General features: G+C 35.0%; 1 protein-coding gene across 4 annotated transcripts in view; it reads left to right on the forward strand.

The window, feature by feature from the left end:
• LOC143230572 (zinc finger protein castor homolog 1-like) overlaps nt 1-26,223 on the forward strand; it is a 222,030-nt gene that overhangs the window by 16,223 nt on the left and 179,584 nt on the right. The window contains exon 1 of one of the 4 annotated variants that reach the window (XM_076464352.1): nt 3,820-4,120. The exons of the other annotated variants lie outside the window; for them this stretch is intronic. The gene's annotated coding sequence lies outside the window, so the exon portion shown is untranslated. Of the gene's footprint in view, nt 1-3,819; nt 4,121-26,223 lie in introns of those variants that run through there. 4 annotated transcript variants of the gene reach the window in all.

Below are 26,223 nucleotides of genomic sequence, written 5' to 3' on the forward strand. Positions count from 1 at the left end.
ATCATAACTCTATTTTTATCGATCCATTTTTTTCTTTCTTTAGCAATTTTTCGTATTCTTTCTTCCTTTATCCATAATTTTCTTTCTTTCACTTATCATAATTTAATCTAGTTTTTTCACTATCACCGCTTCTGTTCTCACAGGTATTCTTTTCAGTGGCAAGTCTGCGGACTTATAACGCTAAAATCAAGATTCGATGTCCCTGACGAGCACATCACAGATAACCCATTGCGTAGCTTTGAAACGGTTTATTTTAATCATCCTAATTTCTTTCTCCACCTATCTCGTTTTCCCATTCCGTTGCTGCAAAAATGCACTCTGCACGTTAAGGTCTTAGGTGAACTTTAAGCACTATAAGAACTGAGGTCAAATCCCGCCAATACAATCAAAAGAGAAGTTTAAAAGTTGACTTTCAGAATTCTTCGCCTGCTGTCTTTTCATTATCGCTTCAACATCAAGGACGGTTACGATAACCATTGTATTGCTTTCCACGAAAATTCAAAGAAAACAGATAGACTCTACCTCAGTTTCTATCTTTTTTAAAATCACTTTTTATCCCTTAATAACCATTTCGTTTTCCTATTTTCTCACCTGTCTCTTGTTACCTGGACACGGCTTTCCTTTATCTGCCTTTATATTCCTTTTTTTTTTAACTTATATATATTCAATCTCTGATTTTCTTCTTTTACTTCATTACCTCTTTTGTCTTACGGTGCTGTTTCGTTCTGTAATGTTTTGCTGTTCCTCAGTTTAGGCTTAAATTACTGTCAAGAGTATGATATAAACAGTATGTCTGCAGTAAAAAATCTCTATCCTCGCCGATTGAAATGTATGCAGAATATAAGACACTTTGGTTTAAAAAAAAATTGAATAAACTGGTGAAACAAATTTTACCTTCTCTGAATCATGCATAAATTTAATAGACCATCACATTTGTTTCTATCCTGTGGTACAGGAAGAGTGAGTTTCCCGCAAATCTACACTTGGGCTATCTGCGTTAGCTGGCCCTAATTTTAACAGCGAAAGACTAGAGGGAAAGCAGCTAGTCATCATCACCCACTGCAAACTCTTGAACTACTTTTTTATTCACGAATAGTGGAATTAAACGTAACATTATAATGCCCCCAGGGCTGAAAGGCTGAGCATGTTTGGTGAGAGGGGCACTCGAACCCGCGACCCTCAGATTGGGAGTAGAGCACCCTAACCACCTGGTCATGCCCATATAGGAAAAAGATTCATTAGCTATCAGCCAGAAACTTTGGCTGGGAATGTGTGAAGTATTCTAACAAGAATAATATCGTTTGTGGCGGAATCGCGTTCTTTTCCAGCCAAATCTAAAAATAGTTTAAGAATATAAAATGAAATGTTCTATGTTCTAATCTGAACAATTTTTTTGAGATCGTTCTTGTGCTGTCGTTATGAAGGAGTTTCTATATGAATGTTGTAATATGATCTACCCGATAGTTGTATGTACGTAAAGAGTTGCACAGTTGAAACTTACCATTGTTATAACATCACACGTCTGGTTATGCGTATCGTGTTATATTTAAACCACCTGTTAAAATAGGACATTAAAATGTTAACTCCTAACGTATTTATTTTATTAACTCTCTTGCTTCAACGTATCTCGCTCTCTACACCGTAGATTAAGTATTTACTTCATTACGTAACCACTAGTAACATGTTAAGATTTCAGTTACGTGCACGTTACACGATACATAATGCGCATGCTCATACGATTCACATACTTTGTCATGTAAGGTTGTCTTTGACGTCTGAGCAAAATTAAGTTAATTTCTCATTCAACTTATGTTTCTGGTTTCATTTAAAATGGATATTGTTTACTCGTGCCTTGTTTAGAGAAAACTAATTACTTCACTGAAACCAAGGTTTGTTTTGTTGCTTCAAAAACCAATGGTGTTGAAATTACATCTTACTTATCTACAAATAATAACTGTTGTTTATATACAAGAACATATTCTAGTTGGTTATACGTTGTTTATATACCAGTAAGAACATACTCTACCTGGTTAGAGTTGTTTATATACAAGAACATATTCTAGTTGGTTATATGTTGTTTATATACCAGTAAGAACATACTCTACCTGGTTAGAGTTGTTTATATACCAGTAAGAACATACTCTACCTGGTTAGAGTTGTTTGTATACCAGTAAGAACATACTCCACCTGGTTATATGTTGTTTATATACCAGTAAGAACATACTCTACCTGGTTAGAGTTGTTTATATACCAGTAAGAACATACTCTACCTGGTTAGAGTTGTTTATATACCAGTAAGAACATACTCTACCTGGTTAGAGTTGTTTATATACAAGTAAGAACATGGTTTACCTGGTTATATGTTGTTTATATACAAGTAAGAACATGGTCTACCTAGTTATATGTTGTTTATATACAAGTAAGAACATGATCTATCTGGTTATATGTTGTTTATATACAAGAAAGAACATACTATACTTGATTATATGTTGTTTATATACCAGTAAGAATATCCTGTACCTGGTTAAATGTTGTTTATATACTAGTAAGAACACGTTCTACCTACTTGTATGTTGATTATATACCAGTAAGAAAGTCTTATATTTCGTTATATACCGAGTAAACTAGCCCCTCCAGTGGCACAGCGGTGTGTGTACGGACGTACCTGGCCAGAAACCGGTTTTCGATACCCGTGGTGGTCAGATCACAGATACTTCATTGTGTAGCTTTGTCCTTAATCACAAACAAACAATTATACACAATCATCTAAAAACCTTCTTCCAGAAAAGTGCAAGAATTCTTGCAAAACGATTATTTATAATTTACCTCAATTATGAATGTCAGACAAATAACATCAGTTGGGTATTCTGGCTGTTAGTTGTGCTTTCGGCCCTTAACCCACAAAAACTCGACCAGGCTAGCGAATTACATGAGCACCGAAGCATATTACCAAATGTAAAATTTCAAATAGCATGCCTAAAATATTTGGTCACTGCTGTTATTAGGTAATAGCATGTTTCGACCTGTTCTTATGTTTTCTTAGTTTGATGTTGCTTAGATACCAAGTCCAAGTCATATGTTGCTTAAGTAAAATTAACAAACCATTTTCCTAGTTTCTTGTCTTTAATATAGATTTAACGTTATTCTGAGAAACGTAAGCTATTGCTTTATTTACTTAGTCCGAGTTTTTGTTCCTTTTTTTGTCGGGAGGGTATACTGATTTTGAATAGCCTACCAATCTGTCTTATTCTGCTATTTTTATCGTTATCAGGATTTCGAGTGAGCTTACGCACACAAATATCTATATATCTTATCTTTACAGACGTAAAGTTCAAATGTGCTTAACTTGGATATACATAAAGAATAACGTGTGTTTTTTTCCAACATTACAAGTGGCTCACGCGAGCTTTCTATACCTCATTTATTGTTAAGTACTTTTAAAATTTCATTTTCCTAGCGAAGGTTCGTTATTTTTGTTAGGGCAAAACACCTCTTCTACCATGGCAACCTTCGACATTTGGTATTGTTTACTGAACTTTAATACGTGGTTGCCATAGTAACTGATCGTTTCGAATTGTTATTAGTCTAGTAGCGTATTGTTGTTGCATTTATGCATATCCATATTAGATTAATATAAGTAAACCTCTTGTCTTTATTATATTATTAAGGGCATGGAAACAAATATGTATCATATAAGAAAACAGTTTTAAAATAATATTTCTCTTCCTTCTGATATTCGATAGTTTCGAGAAATGTTTATATCGATCCTTATTTCCTATGATTTTTCACCGTTAATATGATATATTCTGTATTTGTTAGATGAGAGACTACAGTATAAGGGATATCTGGCACACGCGCAACTCAGGTGCATGCTCAGTGGCGTCTTACGTTCGAATTACTTGTTTAGGAGAGTAAAGGCGGTTATTTGTGGCTTAAGAATTGTGTCGTCTTGATCCTAGAGTCCACGAAAATTCATATCCAATTTGAAGTTTACTGGCAACACCAGTGACATCAGATAACTTCAAGTTGACTAGTGAAAGGATAGGGAGAAAGAAATAGTGGACCAACAGTACTTTTATTGGAAGAGTAAAAGCAACAAAGAGAGCGAAAACAAACTATGGTAATATGCAACAATTTTAAAAATTTCTATTTAGGTTAAGAGACAGTTATGCTAGCAGAACGTTGCATATTCTTTCAAAAGAACGTTAATAAACATTGTTTCTAATTTGCATATTGTAATCATTTGTGTATGCAGTTAACTCACCCCTATTATGTAATGAAGCACAGACTCTATTATGAGTTGCATGTTTTGTTATACTAAGGTTACCTTAGATAATTTAGCCTCAAAGTACTATTCTTATATTATCCGAGTAATTTGGAGGTATACTAAAAAAAGCAGTAATTGTAAATGTGTGTGTGTTTTAAGAGGGCTGTAAGATAAAGAAACCACACTAATTTTACCGCATAAAGACTGAAAGTGGTTTATTCAAACTGTTATTTGAAAGGTTCAAATAGAACATATAAAAAACATGTTATTTCAAATCGCAAGGACGAGTGGTTTTACAAAGTTTAGAAAGTTGTTTAGCTGCTTATATTTTTGTTTATTTCAGCCGTCTGTTTCTCTCCTTTTGACTAGCCATAAATCTTGCATGTTTCATCTGCAGCGGGATTCGAACTTCCGACATTGCCTTCGTATTTCTGTTTTCACTTGTGAAAAAATACTTTAACTTTTTCAACTAAATCCTATTTTCAATTATTCTCATTTCTTAACCACGTGAAATGTAAACAGCAACACCGGTAACCACCTACTAATCACTTAGAATAGAAAGAGCACTACAAGTAACCATCTCCTAATCATTTGGAGTAGAAATAGCACTACAGGTAACCATCTACTAACTACTTAGAATATAACTAGCACTACAAGTAACTATCTACTAACTACTTATAATAGAAATAGCACTATAAGTAACCATCTACTAACTACTTAGAATATAACTAGCACCACAAGTAACTATCTACTAACTACTTATAATAGAAATAGCACTATAAGTAACCATCTACTAACTACTATACTAGAAACAACACTACAAGGTACCACCCGTACCATAGTCGCAAGATGACGACCCCTGAGATGGAGATGCAAAACTACATATTAGAAAATCCGTAACTTCTGTGTATATGAATGCTTGAACCAACCGGAATAAACCTTTAGGCTATAGCAATAAACTTAGTGTTCCCTTAGCCTTTACCTTCCCTCTCCCCAACTAAGAATTATCATATATTAACAACGCACAAAATATCTTTTTCTACGCCATTCCAAGACCTACACAACGAAGTTGCCAGAACCTCATGATTCGGTCCTGGGAGATTTAAATTTTAGATGTAACACTGTTAGAGCAGGCGTCCAAACTTTAATGAGGGTATGCTTTGGGTAACCGCCACTTATAAGCAAGTTATTGGCCCATATATCAAGAAAAGTAGAAAGATATTGAAATAACCACATTATCAAACTCGATGCGTCGCCAGGCACCAACCTTCTTCAAGGTTACACTGGCGCATATGTATGTTGGCTCTTCTTGAAAATGCGCATTTGAAATGTGATATTTGTAAAGGGCGAATTTTGTTTGTTTGTTTTTACGAAGTGTCACTTTGTATGTTGTCTCAATATCACCACTGTGTACATTTCATCGGAATCAAATTATTGTAACTTATGGACTGTGAAGATAGTCCGTATAACGAACTGACTAGATGTATTCAGTACACTAGTAAACATAACCCTCTGATGGTTAAGTTGCATTGAATTTTCAATTGTACTCCCTCGCTGCTAACAGTGGCAGTGTTTTCGGCCGTAGTCCCAATAATATACTACGTGATTAGGCGTACTTAGGAAATTTCTAGTCTAATCTTAAATTCATACCCTGACCAACGATACAAAATAATATTCATAATCTACAAGCAAATATACAGATAAAGTACTTGTTAATTTTGTATTCGTATTTATGAGTTTGTGTGCATGTAATTAAGTATTCATTTAAATATGTAATGTATTTAAGTCGATAAAGTTAAAAATTATTTACGTATTCTCTTCAATCCAACGTTCGAGACTAGATTTTAGTACTGTGTAATTTACATTACATTTTAACGGGTCCCATATCCACCAGTTCTTGCCATATTGATATATGTGCCTGTTCTAATTCTCCACAACAGTTCTCACTATTTCTATATATAAAACACCTATGACTGTATTTGTAATGTACGTCAGTTCTTTTGCACATATATGTGCAACAGTTTCTATATATATGACTGTTATGAATTTATTTCAGAGTGCGCGAGCTATGAGTGTATCAATATATAAGCTAATTCCAGTTTCAGATAAATCTATAAACTCTCGGTAGAAAAAACGCATCAGTGCTACATCTAACGTTGTTTGAAGTTCGTAGAGGTAATGTGGTAGCACCTAAAATTTATCGCTTGAAAGAGTGTTTTCTTATATCAAAGCCACATCGGGCTATCTGCTGCGCCCATCGAAGGGAATCGACCCCCTGATTTTATCGTTGTGATTCCGTAGACTTATCGCTGTGCCAACGGAGGGGGGTACGCTTTATACAAGAGTACGGAATAACCTGTTTCGATGCAAAAATATTCGAACAATCATATGATAAGGACGTTTACGTACTTAATGACCAACTCTAGAAACTAGGAAAACGAGAAGGAGGCTAGCCGTAGTACAGTTTGAGAAGCCTTTTTTTTTTTTTTTTGGTACGTTAGGTCAGCGGCGAAAACCGCTCAAGACGACACAGTGGGGACATCCATGTGAAAAAGGCGATTCATACCACGTGCACACAATTCGTTTCCATGACATATCCCTTCAACTGTTATGTTAAATAGCTGAAGAATGAAACGGGTATTCGAGTTATTTCACACGAAGATATACCGTGTTTCTCCGATAATAAGACTTACCCATAAAATAAGACCTAGTGTGATTTTTGGGGATAGTTTTAATATAAGCCCTACCCTTAAAATAAGCCCTAGTTAAGAGTGGCAGGAAGAGGAAAGAAGTAAAAAAAATTAATTTATTAATTAGTTTAATAGTTTAATAATAGTTTATTTTAAATGGTTAGTTTAATAGTTTAATAATAGTTTATTTTAAATGGTTAGGTTAATAGTTTAATAATAGTTTATTTTAAATGGTTAGTTTAATAGTTTAATAATAGTTTATTTTAAATGGTTAGTTTAATAGTTTTACTTTGTAACTTCATTTTTTTAATATATCAAAATAAGACATCCCCCGAAAATAAGCCCTAGTGTCATATTTTGGAGTGAAAATTAATATAAGCCCTGTCTTATTTTCGGAGAAACACGGTACTGGTCAAGTCACTGGATGCAGCGTTTATGGAGTTATTTGCGATTCGGACTGTTGAAACGGGCGTTGGGAAACCGGCCTTCTCGTACAACGGATAGATTATGGAAAGTCTGCAGAGAGGATGGGTGTGCTTTGAACGTGAATTCCTAACGATCAAACCTTTGCAGCAGAAATTATGCTGTAAAAGTATTATAAAAATGCACAATCGTCAGATAATGTATGACACTGCAGTATGTAATGTATCGACATGACAAGGCCCCGAAATCATTTTAACATAACGTATCGAACCTCTGTGTACGGACTAACCATGCTCCATTTTCAAGCAAACCATCGAGAATATAGTTTACTAAAAATAAACTGAAAAACAAATTATAGATTTTCTCCGCATATGATAATTATGGTGATATTATGATATGAACTGTTTGTTTTAAAGCTCAAGGTGGTTCAAACTATAGATCTCTAGAAGATTTCCAAGCTGTCTTAATGTTTTATCGTCAGTTACTTGAGGTACTTCAAGATAATAGTAAAAAGAAAAAGAAAGAATAGCAAAGGCAACATACGAAACTATTACTACATGGGAATTACTCGGTCAAGTAACTTGTTTTACTTCAGACCAGTTTATATACTTATATTTTCCAATAAAGTAACTCCATTATTTCGCGCGTTCAGCATTTTAATGTTCAAGTTTATTACACGATCGCGCAAACCGTAAGGTCTCTGAAACGAAAGGAACCTGGGGTGTTGTCGAGAGATCTTTCTCTTCGAAGAAATGAAAATGTTTAGCTAACAGAATCCACCGCCCCAGTGGCACAGCGGCGTGTATACGGACGTACAAAACTAGAAACGGGGTTTTGATACTTTTGGTGGGCAGAACACAGATAGCCCACTGTTTAGCTTTGTGCTTAACTTCAAGAAAACAGACAAATGCAGAATCAAAGCAGTTCAGAAACACATTGCTCACGGATAAGTCTGGAAGTTCTTGTCTTCTACGCTTAACTTTCTCTTTCATACTTTACGTGTTTTTCCTCTATTTCATAAACATTTTTATTTTATTTAATGGCTATTTTCCCCCTGCATTTCATCATCACAAGGGTTTTGGGATTTCTGTGTTAGTTCTGTAACAGTTAAGTCAAGTCTCTAACATGATGATTTTAAAAAATGTCAGTTTGTATCTAGTAATTAAATTATACTTATCCGTTCTTTCGAGGTAACATAACTCATCTAATTTTATCTCTGTATCAATTCCACGTGCGTGGCGACAACAAACTTATTAATTTATTGGAACTTGGGCTCACGATAACCAAAGAGAATCAATTACATAACTCATGCCCCCCGCTAGTACAGCGGTAAGTCTACGGAGTTACAACGCTAAAATCAAGGGTTTCGATTTCCCTCGGTGGGCTCAGCAGATAGCCCGATGTGGCTTTGCTATAAACACACACACACATACATACCAAGCATTCTCAAGATGACTGGTATGGGTATTAGCACTTTAATTAAAATAAAGTACAGAATAACGTTTCAACCTTCTTAGGTTATCTTCAGACCGAAACGTTGTTCAGTACTTTATTTTAAGTAAAGTTCTAATACCCATACCAGCCGTCTTGAGATACATTTTTACTTCAAGTGGATTTCTCGTCATCACGAATTACGTACCAAGTGTTTATTTAGTAACTATAGCGTATAATGTATTAAAATACTTAGTGGGTAAATGTAATAGAAATACACATATATATATAACTAGAATAATATGTGTACAATACCCGCGTGGTCAGGTAATCTCTATATTACGAAACCATCATGTCTTGCATATAGATGAACTACGTGCTGGATGGTTCCGTCAAGCGTCTACCAATATGATGTGACGAATTATTCAAGCTAAGCTGTAGGCTGTGTGTCAATCAAGGAGGAACTATTCCGCTAGTTACGACCAGAAACTGACACGTGCAATAGACACGAATCGCGCGCTAGTACTGTGTTTATACGTGTGACACCGAGCTCTGAAAGTAGTTCTTATGAGCTACTGTTACAACAACCAAGTGCTAGCGTTTGTTTCTTCCAGTGTCATGAGCGATAATACAAACAGAGGAATGGTTGGGAGAGCCATGAAAAGAATTTTCCAAAGCAGAAAAAACAAACAAACGGCATTTTAAAAAATTAACTCCAGTGTTTTTAACAGCTGCGTGAAACATAAACAGGTGTTTCTAAACGTTTAATCCGGTTCCAACTGACGAAATGTATTAAATATGGATTAATTTAGGTAAACCGTGAAGAAACCGGAGAGGTTAATTAAATTGAAAAGTGACAGAAATAACCATCACCATTAATTACAACAAATAACGATACAATGATTTAAATGTTATCACTATTAGTGGGTTTAATCGCCAAATCACAAACTTAATTTTTTATACTGTTTATTAACGTTATAGTCCACTGGATTACACAGTATCGATTTTTATACACTTCTTGGAGCAACTAATATAAGTACCTGATCAAATAATCACACTTCTATGCAGGTTGGACAGTAGGCTAAACCAGTACTATCTAATACAATTAATACGTTTGAATCTCATACGTTATTGGAGAGCCCTTAACCTAGGTATTATTAGACTCAAACATTTGGCAGGTAAGTACTTTAGATAAATGTGTTGAGGAATTACGTCAGCCCGAGAGTTCGACTCTGTTCAATCTAGTGGCATAATTATGCCCCCGCAACCACCAAAATAGGGGAGAGATGGAGCCAAAAGAAGACCAGAACCAGTCAGAATCGTAACCACAATTATAGGTGTGAGAGTTATCTTCTATACACTTTGGAAAACAAATCTAAGACAAAGTGATGTCAAGAGATTACTTTAGCTAGGCAGGTGGTTAAGGCACTCAACTCGTCATCCGAGGGTCGCGGGTTTGAATCCCTGTTACACCAAACATGCTCGCCCTTTCAGCCGTGGGGTGTTATAATATGACGGTCAATCCCATTATTTGTTGGCAAAAGAGTAGCCCAAGAGTTGGTGGTGGGTGGTGATGACTAACTATCTTCCCTCTAACCTCACACTGCTACTTTAGGGACGGCTAGCGCAGAGAGCCCTCGTGTAGCTTTGCGTGAAATTCAAAACCAAACTAAACTGTCAACAGGAGAACTTGTCCGTAACTTTGTTCGGAATGGCCAGGTGGTTAAGACACTCGACTTGTAATCTGAGGGTCACCGTTCCCCGTCACACCAAATATGCTCGCCCTTTCAACCATGGTGGCGGTATAGTGTGACGGTCAATCCCACGATTCGTTGGTAAAAGAGTAGCCCAAGATATGACGAAGGGTAGTGATGACTAGCTGCCTTCCCTCTAGTCTTACACTGCTAAATGAGGGACGGCTAGCGCATATAATTCTTGTGTATCTTTGCGCGAAATTCAAAAACAAACAAACAAACACTTTAGCTAAGACGTGAATGTTTAATAAAGGCTATAAACTAAAAATCTTTTGAAACTATGCTTCAAATTGTCAACGTAATCTTCCGAAACTTTATGATATTGAGTGGTATTGTGTAAACAGATAGTGCCCTCGATGAACTGAACATGAAGTAACTGTCGACAGAACCCTTGGCAGAGTTAAAAAAGTGTCAAATTACCATTCGACACACTAATTCCGCTATTAATCGTGGTGAGTAAGGAAGTACATTGAACAAACAAAGCTACCTGAAGAATTACGGTGCAACGTCCTGTCAAAACATATGGTACGTTCCATTACCAGTAACATTTCTCGTTATGATTTAAATCATGTACTTAGATGGATGCGTGCGTCTCGATCTCCCATATAAAGATTAACCTGTGATTTTTTTTCTCCAAAGCAACATGTCTTTCTAGCGAGGTTAGACTTTAGAGTTAACGCTGTGCACCAACTATATTTGGGGAAACGCCAGTTAATTAGCACCGAAACAGTCAACTTAATTTCGTTCGTATGAGTCTAATTCTTATTCTGATAAGTTACCATGCAGATAGTCCTCGTGTAGCTTTACGCGAAATTCAAACCAAAACAAACCAAACTGGTAAATTACCAGTCTGTTAATGTGAAAGGATATATATTTTTTGTTATACAGATTAAAGCTGTACCACGCCTTTCATTCATCGACTAGTTTTACAGTGAAACCCATTCTATAAACGTAATCTACGTCCAGAACAAACAGTTGGTTTTTATTATGCAATTTCTTCGGACAGTGTTACGTAGTCAGTACGATCATAGGTGCAGTGATTCAATGTATGAAGTATGGAGTATGTAGCAAGTTAGAGCAGCAAGCTGTCCTTGTGCAGTTTATCTTACTAGCAATTACTTGTGGAATGAGATGAGAGATCGTAGTTTCAGATCCTGGTAAAGTGGGGAGGGGGAGGATACCATACCATTAAAGTTGGTTGTTTTGCGAAGACACCATTCGCAAAATATAACCCGTTGACATGCTTCCAACTCGTATATAATTACAGAGATCAAGTTTCTGATCTAAATACCGTGAGCGTTGAATTGGGTGAACACAATGGTGACCGCTTTATGAAAGGTATGGAGGATACTTCGATATATTTGTTGTAATTGTACCACAGTGAACAAGTGTTATCCCATGTTCTCGGAGCTAGTGTAGGTTTATACAACATGTAAGCTCACTAAGTATAAATGCATCTACGTGTACGATGTAGATTTGTCCGTCTGTCTTTCTCGTATCAAGTTGTTTTGAGGAACGCACTGAACCAAGTTCGCTGAGTGTTTATAGAAGAACCGAGACGGGTCCTCTTCTCACAAACGAACGATAATCGTCTCGACATGGGTCCTCTTGTCACAAACGAATTATAATCGTCTCAACGTTGACAGAAATTTTATCGTCTAAATGTTGCGAATATGGGTTCATCTGGGCGACGAGGTTGGTGACAAAATACGTCGAGCTTACGTCAAACTAAGGCGACGTTTTTAATATCACGCGCAGTTGTCTCGGGCTAACCATTCGTGGGTCAAGATTCAAAACAGTTGAACGGTCAGTCGATGCCTTCGTTTTTAGTGATACATTATAAGCTCGACATCACATGGCAATTGTTTTAGGGTAGTAAAAAAGTACTAACCTTTCAGACCCATGTTAAAAACTCTCCCGGATACTTAAAAGAAAAACTAGATGTAACACTTTTCGTAGCCAGAAAATTAATTGCTATGAACCCACAAATTGATCATTGCACTTAAGTAAAATACTAATAGCTGCAAGACAAGGGTCTACTGATACAATTTCCTTGATCTGATAAAGTTACGAGTATATTTCACAAGCACATACGATGACTTCTCTTTTCCTTACAGAGCAAGTTAAACAGAGCTACAAACAATTTTGGTGTGAATTACAGGACTTTAATTGACTTTTTTGTCACTTTCCCTTTTTCTAACAATCGTGAAATGCGTAGTTATATTGTTGTTATACGTGACTTGCTGTGTTGGATGTATTTTTATTTCTTGACGATAAGTGTTGTGTATAACAGAGGTAGGAATACACCAGAAGACCTCAATGACCTTTAATGCTCACCAAAATCTGTTTCTTAACCACATATATTTAGTTATTTCTTTACATGTATAAAGTATAATAATTTACTTATGATAGGTAATAAAACCGCAGTGAAATGTTTGGAACCTCACTTAGAACTACCGGAAATTCTGAAGTAATGACTAGCGTTTTATACGTTTGTTTTGGATTGTAATCCCTTCACAGAAGATTTCCCATAATTAGTATCAATGTACACATAAAAGCTCACACGTTCTCTATGCTGTATACAGTCTGTGTTTAGTCTGCACAAAGCTATTGTAATATGAGCATGAACCATCTTCCGGTCACAGGACCATTATTACAAATATCATTACATTGTGAGCTAATGCATGTTTATATTTGTTCAAGATGTTTAGTTTGCTTTCTAAGATAAACAATTCCAATGCCTAACAACTATAATAAATGAGGTATGTAGTTCATATTTAATTCCCCCGAATATAAAACTTCATGAATGTGTTCATTTATTCTCTAAAAAATTTCACGTAGAAAAATCCACCACTACATTGAAGGTAAATAGGGTCTATATGTATAATAACTATACAGGAAGTACATTTCATGGTTGCCGATATTAATACGTACTTTAGGTTTCGATTTGCATATTAGTGGACGATGCAGTAATTTCTAGCCTCCTTTGTTGTTAAAAGTTTGAAAAGAAGAAAGCAAAATGACGTCACGGTGAAGTCACAGAAAGTCGATACTCTCTGTGTTATTTTACTCTCTTTTTTTCGGTTGTCTCAGGAAGTGAGATTTAGGTGTTTAAACGTGATATTGGACAGTGTGTTGTGTCCCTCCAGAATTCAATTCACCCATCACCCCCTGACTTTTTCATCTACCCGTCGATTTCACTTGCAACTATATTTTTCTATTTCAGCTAGTCTACCAGCTTTTCTTTATTTTTCATTTTTATGGACAATATTATAAATATTTGTTAATAAATCAGGCAGAGTTGGTAATTGATTTAAGTATAACTGGACAAGCTGACACATCAAAATAATGATTTCATTCATAACACGAAGAATAAAAACCATGAAATTGTTTTTGGACTAAACACCAGATGTCATCTTCGGAATATTTTACGGTTGGCTATCTTTAAAAAAAAAATATAATAATCTCCTTAATCTAAAATGGTCAAATCCCCGTTTTTAAGAGCGACCAACGAAGTACTTGACTATGATGCAGCCACCTGGTGTGCAGACAGAGTTTTGGCTCATTAAATGTATTGGACGCGCTATTTTACAGTCAGCTCTTGCAGTTGGTTGGAGACCTTTAGTGACGTCTTGTGCCCCAGGTGGCGTGTCCTTCATCAGACCGGTTTTCAAATGATGATAACTTGTTTAATCTGTAGCATACTAAACATGAATTTTTATTATTGTACCTGTAGTATATTTTCTCCCCCAAACGTCGAAACATATTCTTGAATCTTCGGAACGAGTGTAAATACTCAATACAAGAATAAATTAAAAAGGAAGGGTATGACAATATGTTTAAGGAAGGTGAGAAAAGAAAAACCCAAAATATAATTGGGTATTCGGATCTTTGAGCTTACTTTCTTCTAGTCATAGAATGTAGGCCCGACATGGCCAGGTGGGTTAGGCGTTCGACTCGTAATCCGACGGTCGCGGGTTCGAATCCTAGTCACACCAAACATGCTCGCCCTTTCAGCCGTGGAGGCGTTATAATGTGACGGTCAATCCCACTATTTGTTGGTAAAAGAGTAGCCCAAGAGTTGTCGGAGGGTGATGATGACTAATTGCCTTCCCTCTAGTCTCACACTGCTAAATTAGGGACGGCTAGCGCAGATAGCCCTCGAGTAGCTTTGTGCGAAATTCCAAAACAAAACAAGCATAGAAAATAACCAGAGAAATCTTTGTTATTAGCACTTTAAGTATGAAAATGAAGTGCTGTTTGTTTGTTTGTCTTTTTCACCTGTAAGTAAACATACACATTATAAGGAAGTGATGTATATAAAATGTGTTACTTTAGATCAACTCAGATCCTGATAACGAAACTGAAAAATTTTAAATTTACAACGAAGGAGTTACTGAAAGTTTCTTAGAGGAGACCTACACAATGGGCTATCTCCACTTTGTCCACTGCGGGGAATCGAACCCTGATTTTACCGTGATAAAACTCCGAGATTAAAGATAAATTTTCTTGCGTTATTTATTTGTCTCTTCCATAGTTTCCACGTACATGAAAACACTTATGTTAGAATATGAGTTTTAAGATATATCGAAATAATGTGAATATAATTAGCTTACAGTTAGAAATGTTCCCCGATCAAATCTCATTAAAGTTCCCTTTTTTTCCTTTTTTTTTTGTTCATAAGGTGTTTTTATAATTATATTTATTAATTAATAACTCACAGTAATGAACTGAGTACCAACATAAAACGTACTTCAGAAGTAACGATACATGCCAGTGCTAACTTGATAGCTTGTACATTAAGTGGAATAAGTATACATACAGTACTAGCTTGTTTCCATGTCAACGTTGACGTATTAAGACACTTACTTTCTTTACATAATAGATATATTAAGACATTTGCCTTCCTTGCATAAAGATATATTAAGACACATGTTTTCTTTACATAGATGTGGTGTTAAGACACTTGTTTCCCTAATATAATAGACGTTTTAAAACACTTGCTTATTTCTCTTATACAGTAGAGATGTTAAGATAATTGCTTCCCTAACATAATAGAGGTGTTACGACGCTTGCTTCCCCTTGTACAGTAGAGGTCTTAAGATACTTGCTTCCCTAGCGTAATAGAGGTATTAAGACATTTGCTTACTTCCCTCATACAGTAGAGATGTTAAGACGCTTGCTCGCCTCCTTGCCATCACACAGATTTTAGAGAACTTCTGTGTCGTTAAGTAGTGTTCATAGAATACTTGTTAATCTGTGGTCGTACTTGCATGCATATTGCTACTATTTATTCTCGAGTGTTCATCTCACTGCAAAAAAAAAAAAGAGGGAGAGATTCGTTACTTGCTCAATTTTATTTATAGATAAAACTTCTGTGGTGTGGACATGTATTAATAATTAATACAACATATCTTAAATGATTTAAAAAACATGATTTCGCATACTGTTGGTATTAAAAGTGACACATCTTTTAAATAAATAAGTAGTGTGATTTACATATACAACCACCAGGTGGAATATGCATGCTTGAAATAAAGAGTAATAATTATTGTGTCATCCTCCTGGATGTAGGATAATTGCTTTTCAGGAATTGACCATCAATGCCACAGAAACCAAGTACTAAGTAAAAAATTTAAAACATTCAAGTTGTTTGTTTTCTTATAGCAAAACCACTTCGAACTATCTGCTGTGTTTATCGAGGAGAAATCGAACCGCTAATTTTAGGGTTGTAAATCCAAAGACTTACCGCTGTCTCAAAGTGGGGGACAATACTGAAGGAATAAATAGACATCCACTTAAGCACCAGTTACTCCAAAAGTAATAGTTAAACTGAAACTACAACTTATTAACCTCCAGGTGGCACTTGTTTATTTGTTTCTGTTCATACAAAGCCTTTCTTTTGACTTAATTTTAGAAAATCATGAACGGTAATACTAATTTGAAGAGGCTCAAATGGAGGTTAAATCATTAATTTTGTCATAAGAAAAAAATTACAGATGAACTTTAACCCAAGAGAGAAGATTTTCAGTATAGATTGTAGAACCAAGTTGTAATATACACGACTTTGTTACATGAAACATGTTTGCTTCAAGTGGGCTACACAGAGGTATAAAATTCCTGTACCAAGCTGTGAAAGTATTATAATATTTCTTAGCTTGAGACCAGGTTAAATTTCTTGCTTAATTCTCTAGGTTTTTGTTTATATTTATGTGACCTCGTGTTAAAGGTTTTGTCATGTTTTTGGATATTTCCGTAAGGCGTATTTATTTGCCAGGATGAAGCGATAACTGAAAGCTGATATCCAACTGAAACCTTTCGCCTCTCAGATAAACAAATGCACTTTAAAATGCCAACTTAAAGTTCAAGTTAAGAACAATTGGTATTCCGTTACAAATGGAATATTCGTTTCTTGTTCGTATGAAAAAAAAGAAAATAAAAATAAAAATTAGAGGACACCAAATTAACTGTCGTTTTCAAAGCAGTCAATTATATAGGTGGCGCTGCAGACACAAACTTCCGTTGTAAAACGTTGTTCTGTATTGAATGAAAATTGTATTGTTTTTCTTTTCGTTTATAACAAAAGCATTTGTTTTATTTAAACTAAAAGCTACACAATGGGTCACTTGCACTATGTCCACTGCAGGGATCGAAACATGGTTTATTGCGTTATAAATCCCCAAGTTTACCGCCACGCCACTACAAGACGTGACGTAAAAATGACAATGAACTGTAGACGTTGTTGTTTATTTTAAAGCAAAGTGTCCCCCAGTGGCATAGCGGTATGACTGCGGACTCACACCGCTAGAAACCAGGTTCCGATACCCGTGGTGCACAGAGAACAGGTAGCCCACTATATATAATTTTGTGCTTAATTCCAAACAATCAATCAACTAAAGCATAGCTACAATGAGCTTCCTGCTGTGTCCACCGCGGAGAATCGAAGCTTGGATTTTAACGTTGTAAGTTCATAAACTACCGTAGCCCCAGGTGGGCCAACGAGAAGACAAGAAATTCTTAAGGGTATTTCAGTTATATCAACCCAACAAAACCTAAATAATTACTATACTAGTAATTATAATGTTTTAATTTATTATGATCAAATGTAAATTACATGAAAATAAGATAACTGACCTTTGCCATGGTAGTGACATTTGTCTTATTTTCATTAAACCTCAACTAATTGGACTATGGTTATCACTAAGCCATTAATTTAATCGAATTTGTCAAAATTTTGAATTTTTTATTCACTTTTGACTGTACAAATTCAAGTTTACTTTTGCTAAAGTAACCAAAATTGTGTGAAATTTTACCTTTAAAAACAAAAACAAAATATAATCAATAAACCGATAAATAAATTAATATAACGAAAAAACAAAGGTAAATGGCTTTTTTTTAAAAAAAGTCTTTGATTTTTAAAAAATTCCGAAAAAACGTATTTATAACTTTTGTGTAAAAATAATGTTATTTGGGATTACGAAGTCCAATGGCTGGTACTAGGGTCCATAGCTGGTATTAATTTTGAAATACTTGAAGAAATTCAGATGCAAACTTGTAAATGCACAAACATTAAATTGCATCATATTTCTCTCTCACTGAACATCAACGTTTCGACCTTTATTCCAATATTATCTGAAGATAAGTAGATTTTTAAAAGTACCTTACATTAGACGAACTGAGAGGTAACTGTCAAAGTGTCCCCGAACAGAGATTAAATCATTAGTTTTTCTGTGTGAGTTAAATCTTTGAGAAAACGCAATTCTTGTGTCGATCATATTAAAATTCGACAGCGAAGATAAGACCAGTCGACCCGTAAAACGTTAGACGTTAGATAAGCACGTTTTCTTACATGTTACTAATTATCATTGCGGATCTTCCTAAATTAGTTGATATTAAATAAGCCTATATTTTCTTTCGCATAAAACAAAAAAAATCTCAATATCCAAACTGCAAGGCTGTGTTACTTTAACCCTTATCTATTGTCTAATTACATTTATACGTATTCAAAGTCTCGCTGGACTCTTGAGACCTAACCGTTTACATTACAAGCAGTTGTCTGAGATAACCAGACACTTACCCGTCACACACCATCTAGCGGCCACACCTCCAACTATTAAGCAGTGGTTTAAGTGGTTTAACAATTTCAATCATGATTTTCATGAGTTCTCTAAATGTTTTTTTTTTTAACTTTTGCATCTATCACTGCGATGACACAGTGATTCATACGCCACTATCCAGTTTCTTTACCTGTTTAACTGTTTTCAATTTCCTTTTCTCTCCCTTTGTTTTCAATTATTCTTTCACGTTTATTTGTTATTATTTTCCTGCGTTATTCACTTTCTCTCCTTACTTCCTTTTTAGCTTCAGTTTATTGATTAATTATTTGGAAGTAAGAACAAAGCTACACAATGGGCTATCTGTGTTCTGCCCACGACGGGTTCTAGCGGTGTGAGTCTGCAGACATTCTGCTGTGACACTGGGGGGGGGGACATTTTCTTTGATTTTTCTGTCTGTGAATGTTATTCTTTTATTTCCCTGTCTCTTCTCACTATCGTTTTTAGTTTTCTGTCTCTTTGACTTCGCGGCTATATGGCATGGCCAGGTGGTTAAGGCACTCGACTCGTAAACAGAAATTCACCGCTTCAAATCCTTGTCACACCAAACATGCTCGCCCTTTCAGCCGTGGGGTCGTTATAATGTGATGGTCAATCCAACTATTCATTGGTAAAAGAGTAGCCCAAGAGTTGGCGATGGGTGGTGGTGACAAGCTGCCTTCCCTCTAATCTTATACTGCTAAATTTAGGTAGAGCTACAGCAGATAGCCCTCGTGTGGCTTTGCGCAAAATTTTAAACAAACCAAACCAGTCTCTGGACGGTGGTTATCTTTCACCTTCTTTACTCTCGTTCACTGTCTTTCCTTCTTTGGTTTTGTTATAATCAGGTTCTAGACATTATATATATATTATTTTTCCCCCTTTCTGCTTCTGTTTTATATTTTTGTTATTCGTTAAGATTTTACTCTATTCTCTTTCTGTGTTTCATTTTTATGTTGTGTTTCTAGTTTCTCTAACTTCCAGTGTGTATATGTTGTTCTTTCCCATCCTTGTCTTTCTCTCTCCCTGTCATTTGTAGATTTCTGTTCCTTTGATTTCCAGTCTCTAAATATGATTTTTTTTCTCTCTCTGCTCTACTTTTGTGAACTTTCTATTTTAAGATTCCTTTTCAACTTTTATGTTCATTATATTTTACTACAGTTTGAGTCTATTCTCCAAACTTCTTTTCAGTAACCCTGTTTTTATTATTTTGTTAGACTCCTATCTCCGACTCCCCTAGTTGCTTGTTTAATTCTTTACTCCTGTCTCATCTTTCCGTTCGTTTGTCTCTCCAGATAAATTTAACGCCGGATTTTTTACCACTTTTTTCTTGTTGTTTTTTAACAGTTAATATTTTTCTCACTTCTTCCTGATTTTTATCTACTATGCAAAGTGAATCGAGCTTTGTAAAAACAACAATAAGAACAAAAGTTTTGTAGCGAGACACATAAACTGAAACTTACTTTGAAAGCAGTTGTATACGTTTTAAAACTAAGCAGAAAAACTCGGTTTTTACCGGCTGGTTTTGTTTTCGTTTCTTTAATCTTCTCTCGGCAGAGCCCCCCAGTGGCTCAGCGGCATGTCTGCGGACTTACATCGCTAAAAACCGGGTTTCGATACTCGTGGTGGGCAGAGCACAGATAGTCCATTGTGTAGGTTTGTACTTAGTTCAAAACAACAACAACTCTCGGCAGGATTTCAGTAATGAATTTGTTTACGCCTTGTTTTAGAAGACTGACACCTAGCTTTTATTTTTGGTACTACTATTTTCTGAAGAATGATTACACGTATACTTACGACGTATACTAGTCCTAAGTTCTAATAGAACTTAGAACTCTAACTACATGTGTATTTTGTGGAGCGACAAAAATGTGCTTTAACGTTTCATATTGTTTGTTACTTTGTATTGGAACGATGAGTACTTAATACATATATTACTGTATTCACGTATGTCCACAATCGTATAAAATGATGTTGTTTTTGTTTTTTTATTGAAGTGTACGGAGAAATAAGCTTAGTAATTTATAGAGGTCAGGGCAAGCAAATTTCAGACGTCAAATCTGATACACTGACACCAAACATTGTGGCAGTACCTAATAAAAATATCCAGTCTTTCTTCAGACATTGAAGTAATGTCGGTTTGTCTGTTAGAATATGCATTTATCTACACCACTTTTACAACTTAATGTTGAAAGACAAAAGTTTAGACTATCAACAAAACTAAAGACTATTACTAAGGTTTGTTTAACACAACATTTAGAGGTAAACGAGGAGACATTTTAATGGTTACATGTTCTGAGAATACGTGAGATAACTGCAATATGGCTCACTGAACTCATTAGCTTATTTTAAGATGTGAACCTACTTTAAAGAAATCTCATTAATTTATTGTGATATTACCCGAGTTACCCGTCCCAGAAGCTATGTAAATTCATGAGTAACGAAAGGTTATCATAACTAAAGTTGTTTCTCTCATATATAGTTGTAAGAAATGCCCATAAAAACTACGAAACACAAGATATGAAACCTCAAATTTGTATATATCTGCACACGAACCCAATGAGCCTTCGTACCAAATTTGGCGAAGATCCATTTACACCATGTAGTTACATGGACATACAACAGACAAAAGTATTGTATTTATATAAATAAGTAGTTACATGAACATACAGCAGACAGTATTATTATATTTATACAGATAATTAGTTACATGGACACACGACAGACAGTACTGTTATATTTATATAGATAAGTAGTTACACGGACATACAACAGACAGTACTGTTATATTTCTATAGATAAGTAAATAGATGGACATACAACAGACAGTAGTGTTATATTTCTATAGATAAGTAAAGAGATGGACATACAACAGACAGTACTGTTATATTTCTATAGATAACTAGTCACATGGACATACAACAGACAGTAGTGTTATATTTCTATAGATAAGTAAATAGATGGACATACAACAGACAGTAGTGTTATATTTCTATAGATAACTAGTCACATGGACACACGACAGACAGTACTGTTATATTTCTATAGATAACTAGTCACATGGACATACAACAGACAGTAGTGTTATATTTCTATAGATAACTAGTCACATGGACACACGACAGACAGTAGTGTTATATGTATACATAGATATTGTCAAAAAGCTCCTTTATCATTGTTGGATATTTTCATACAAAGAAACCTGAGTGAATAAATATAATTGAAGTGTATTTGCATACAATACGACATATTGGTTTCTTATTACAAATATTGCCCTTTTACAGAAATATTGTTCATTTATTGTGAGATACCATAATGAAAATGGAGTTTATTATGAAATATATTTAGAAATGTAGATATAAAGATGGCCTATTTTTCCAAAATGTAACTTTTTATCGCAGTATTTCACTATACAGTTTTATCAGGAGCTAACGGAATGTTACAAGTTTCTTAGTCCAGTTAGATATGGATTAGGGAAAGGAAATATTGCTTTTTTTTCTTCACCGAAACGTGAAATTTAGTTTAAACAAGATGACATAGAATCTCATAGTTTACTTTGTTACTTTCACGTATGTATATCAACATCAAACAATACGGAAATATTTTTAGCACGTCGTAAAATACTGACATATAAGGAAAAGAACCTACTTTATTGTAAAGTGTTGCCATGCTAGTTTCAACTTCTCACATACTACTGCGTCTTGAGCGAATATTTTTTCCCTTTGTAACAGACCACTTGCTAAGTATAACACCTGTTAAAAAGCATTTATTTGGACATAGTGTGAAAACTGTGAGTGCAAAGTTGGAAATTCAACTTTTGAGACAATGCGTAGGTGTGACATTTCTTCAAATGCGTGAGTTCAGCTTTTTTAGTGAGGTCAATGAAACTGTGATGCCTTACTACCCTGGGGGTACACCAGTTGACTGGATAGCTTAAGGTTTCAGCAGTTAACTGTGGTCACTAATCCTTACATTTCAATTTAGGAGCAAGGAAATGGTTACCTTAGATTTATCTGAGCCTCGAACATTGTCATCTGATGCGTATGACCAGACATTGCAAAAGCTAACATACGAAATCTGGGTATAACTGGGTTTTTGTTGTTGTCTTTTCTCCCCTTTTGAGGAGCTACTTTGAATTACGGACGAAAGCGCCTGTCAAAAGGAGTGGCAAGTTTCATTGTGAACGTACAAAGTATTAACTGAATAGCACCCTCGTTTCTCATTGTACGCAGTTGACACTCATTGACTGTAATATTTACACTTCTTATCATGTTGTCCCCCGCTGGGACAGCGGTAAGGTTAAGAACTTACGAATCTAAAATTCGAGACTCGAACCCCCGAGATAAACAGAACAGATAGTCCAATGTGGCTTTTCTCTAAAACAGGTTATATTAAATTATAATTTCAATCTATTCTGAATTGAACGTGTTACTACAAGGTGAACTTAAAATTTATGTTGTTAGAAAACCCTGATTACTTTCTCTTACTTTGTGCATAACAATAATTAATAATAATGTAAATATTTATTAATTAAGAACTTGACAATGTCTTACTGTTACAGTAAGATTTGTACTTATGTCGAGAAAATCAGTTAAGAAGATTTCATGTATTGTGTCACTTGTTGTACGAACTCCGTTTGTTTTGTGTCACAGTTTATCAGTTAGACGATATCAACGTATTTTATTGCTTATTGTACAAACTCAGTTTGTTTTGTGTCATCCTTGGTTATCAGTTAGAAGATCTCGACATATTTTATTGCTTGTTGCACAAATACCGTGTGTTTTGTGTCACAGTGAATCAGTTAGAAGGTTTCAATGTATTTCACTGCTTGTTGTGCACACTTAGTTTTGCTCTTCTTTTACGTGCGTGTGTGTGTGTGCAGGCCAACTGTGGGTTTTTTCCGTATTAAAAAAAAGAGAGATACACTACACGTGCGTTTCAATAAAAAAACTAGATAGTATGTAATCAAGAAATAGTTAAAAAACCTTTATATTATTGTATATATATATATATATATATATTCACTCCAAACAACACTGTTATATATTAAAGTTACTTGAAGTGAATGGTGGTAAGTGCCTATTATCTTTCGAATAAAGTAATTTAGTCGTAATTATTCGAATAGTGATATTATTTTTGAATTTCTGTCTTTTTAACCTGAAAGTTACCTCATACTGCTCGTAAGCTAAAGGATTAACTTAGAGAACCCTAAATTTCCAGCATAGCCATCTCTAATACAGAACTATTGAACAAAGAGAAAGCAGCACATTGTGCAACACCCGCCGCTATTAAAGATACTCTTTACTAAATAGCATTTTTGATATTTGCTGTGAGAAACTGAAATTGCGAGAAGTTTTCAGTAGCATACGGTGACTCGAACCTTGGACCTTTCGACCCGCACCCCGTCACGCTAACCACTAAACCACGCCCAGCCAGGTGTGATATTCAGTCTTTTTATTATTGTTATATGTGGGCTCGCTGTTTGTGTTGTTTGGTCTGAAAGGTGTGTTTTGTCTTCAAAACACATTTCCACTATACGTATTAAAATAGCTAGAACGGAAAAATCAATTATAATCCATAAAATACAGCATTTGGTACCAACGATTTGATGCTGTTTGTATATGAAATGAGGGAAACAACATCACACAAAATTTTTAACTGAACCGACAGGAGATGACGGGGTGACATCTAGTGTATTTGATATTAGTTCTCCTATGTTGGGACTCATCTTGAATATATCCTTATTTCCAGTAATTCAAGAGTGTTTTTACTTGATCGAGTTATATACACATATACATAAATCCTCAGTTGGTTCTTTATTAATGTTTAACCTTTATTTGGTTGACTCTCGCCAAAAAACTTGCATTTCATCCGGTTTGAAGGCGTCATCTGTTTAATAAAACGTTTTTTCACTTTCTCGGGAGATTTGCAGGAGGCAAAGGTCCCTGGGAACCACGGATTATCGGGCGGACAATTTATCATGAATTCTCATTACCATGCTTCTTTGTTGTTCTTCGCGCCATCTGGCTACTAAAATAAACAGCAGGATATTTCCAAATCGTTCATCTTTTCGGGAAGAGAAAAAAAATTGAACTAATAACAGATTGGTGTGTTTTTTTGTTTTGTTTTTTTCTCTCTCTCTGTGTTCTCTAATCCGAAATCTCCCATTCATGCTCTCGGATGAAAAGTTAAATTTCTGTCTGTGTCCGCCAACATATGAAACGAATAAACAAGCGACCACTACATCCACTTCAACATTTAACAATATTTTTTCTTTTCCTCTTTAGAGGAGAAGGAAAAGGGGAGGGAAGAATAGAAAAGGTGCGCAGCTGTTTCGTGTTTAAAGTAATTTAAATAAAGCAAACTGTTGTTGATTTCAACAGAACGTAAAATGTTCACATTTTTATTTGACTTGCACAATTTATAAAAAAAAATATCTCAAATAGTAAACTCGAGTTTGAAGCTTACACATCAAAAAAGACCACATCGTTTGACACACTAAGTTAACTTTAATACAAAGTACTGATTAACCGATGTATTTTACGAAGTCAATCAGTAATACATATATATATATATATATAATAACCGTCTTCGATTGTTTGTTTCTAGGCGAAATACTCACAGGAAGTATCATTTTGATCAAAAGCTTAGAAAAAACGACCTTTACACTTAAGATATATATATATAATATTTTTAACCAACTTTTTACCTTTTGCGGCTTCATCGGGCCTTACGCAACTCTTTGATATTCGAAAAAGTTATAAAACTAACCAATTTTTTATCGAAATGTTTAACCCCCCCAGTGTGCACCCCAAGTTTGGGGAAAATTACAGAAGCATCCTTTCGTTGACCTTTGATTAGTATTTATAATGATTTGTTTGCTATATTGCCAGGTTTATCTACCTATTTACCTGTCGGCCTAAATAGTTTATAACTACTATGTAATTATGAGAGTCTCCGAAATATTACTAAGTCTGAAATTTACAGATGCCCCCTTAGTGGGTGGTTTGACGAATGACGTGTTGTTTTACTCACTTTTAATGTTTATTTAATTTAAACTTTAAATACATTAATTTTCTTTTATAAGAAGGTCAAACACTTTATTTATAAACAATACATCCACTTGTGCATCAAATAAAACAGTTTTCGAATATGGTCTAAATCAGTGTACATATAGGACATTTAAAAAATGAAAACCCATTTCGATTTGTTCACAACTGAAAGACATCTTTTAACGAACCTGATTTATGTCATTCTTTAGAAGAAATAATCTTAACCACTGATGGCTAACTATGTCTTATGGTTTTCGTAACAATTGATTTAACAGTAAGAAGTTTCTAATTGTTAATAACTGAGCAATATTGTTGTAACAACAGATGTCTGAAAATACCAGCGAAACATTTTTAACAGAAATAATTTATGATTATTTATAAGGTTCAACGTTTCAAAATATAAGTAGTTAATTATCTTCATTGGACAAGCACTTAGAGCTAGTAGTACAAGGGTTATCGTTTTTACACGAGGCTATGCCTGAGTCTTATCATTTGATTGTTTGTTTGTTTTTG

Source organism: Tachypleus tridentatus, chromosome 10 (genome assembly GCF_004210375.1).
Source record: "Tachypleus tridentatus isolate NWPU-2018 chromosome 10, ASM421037v1, whole genome shotgun sequence".
In the NCBI taxonomy this organism is placed as follows: domain Eukaryota; kingdom Metazoa; phylum Arthropoda; class Merostomata; order Xiphosura; family Limulidae; genus Tachypleus; species Tachypleus tridentatus.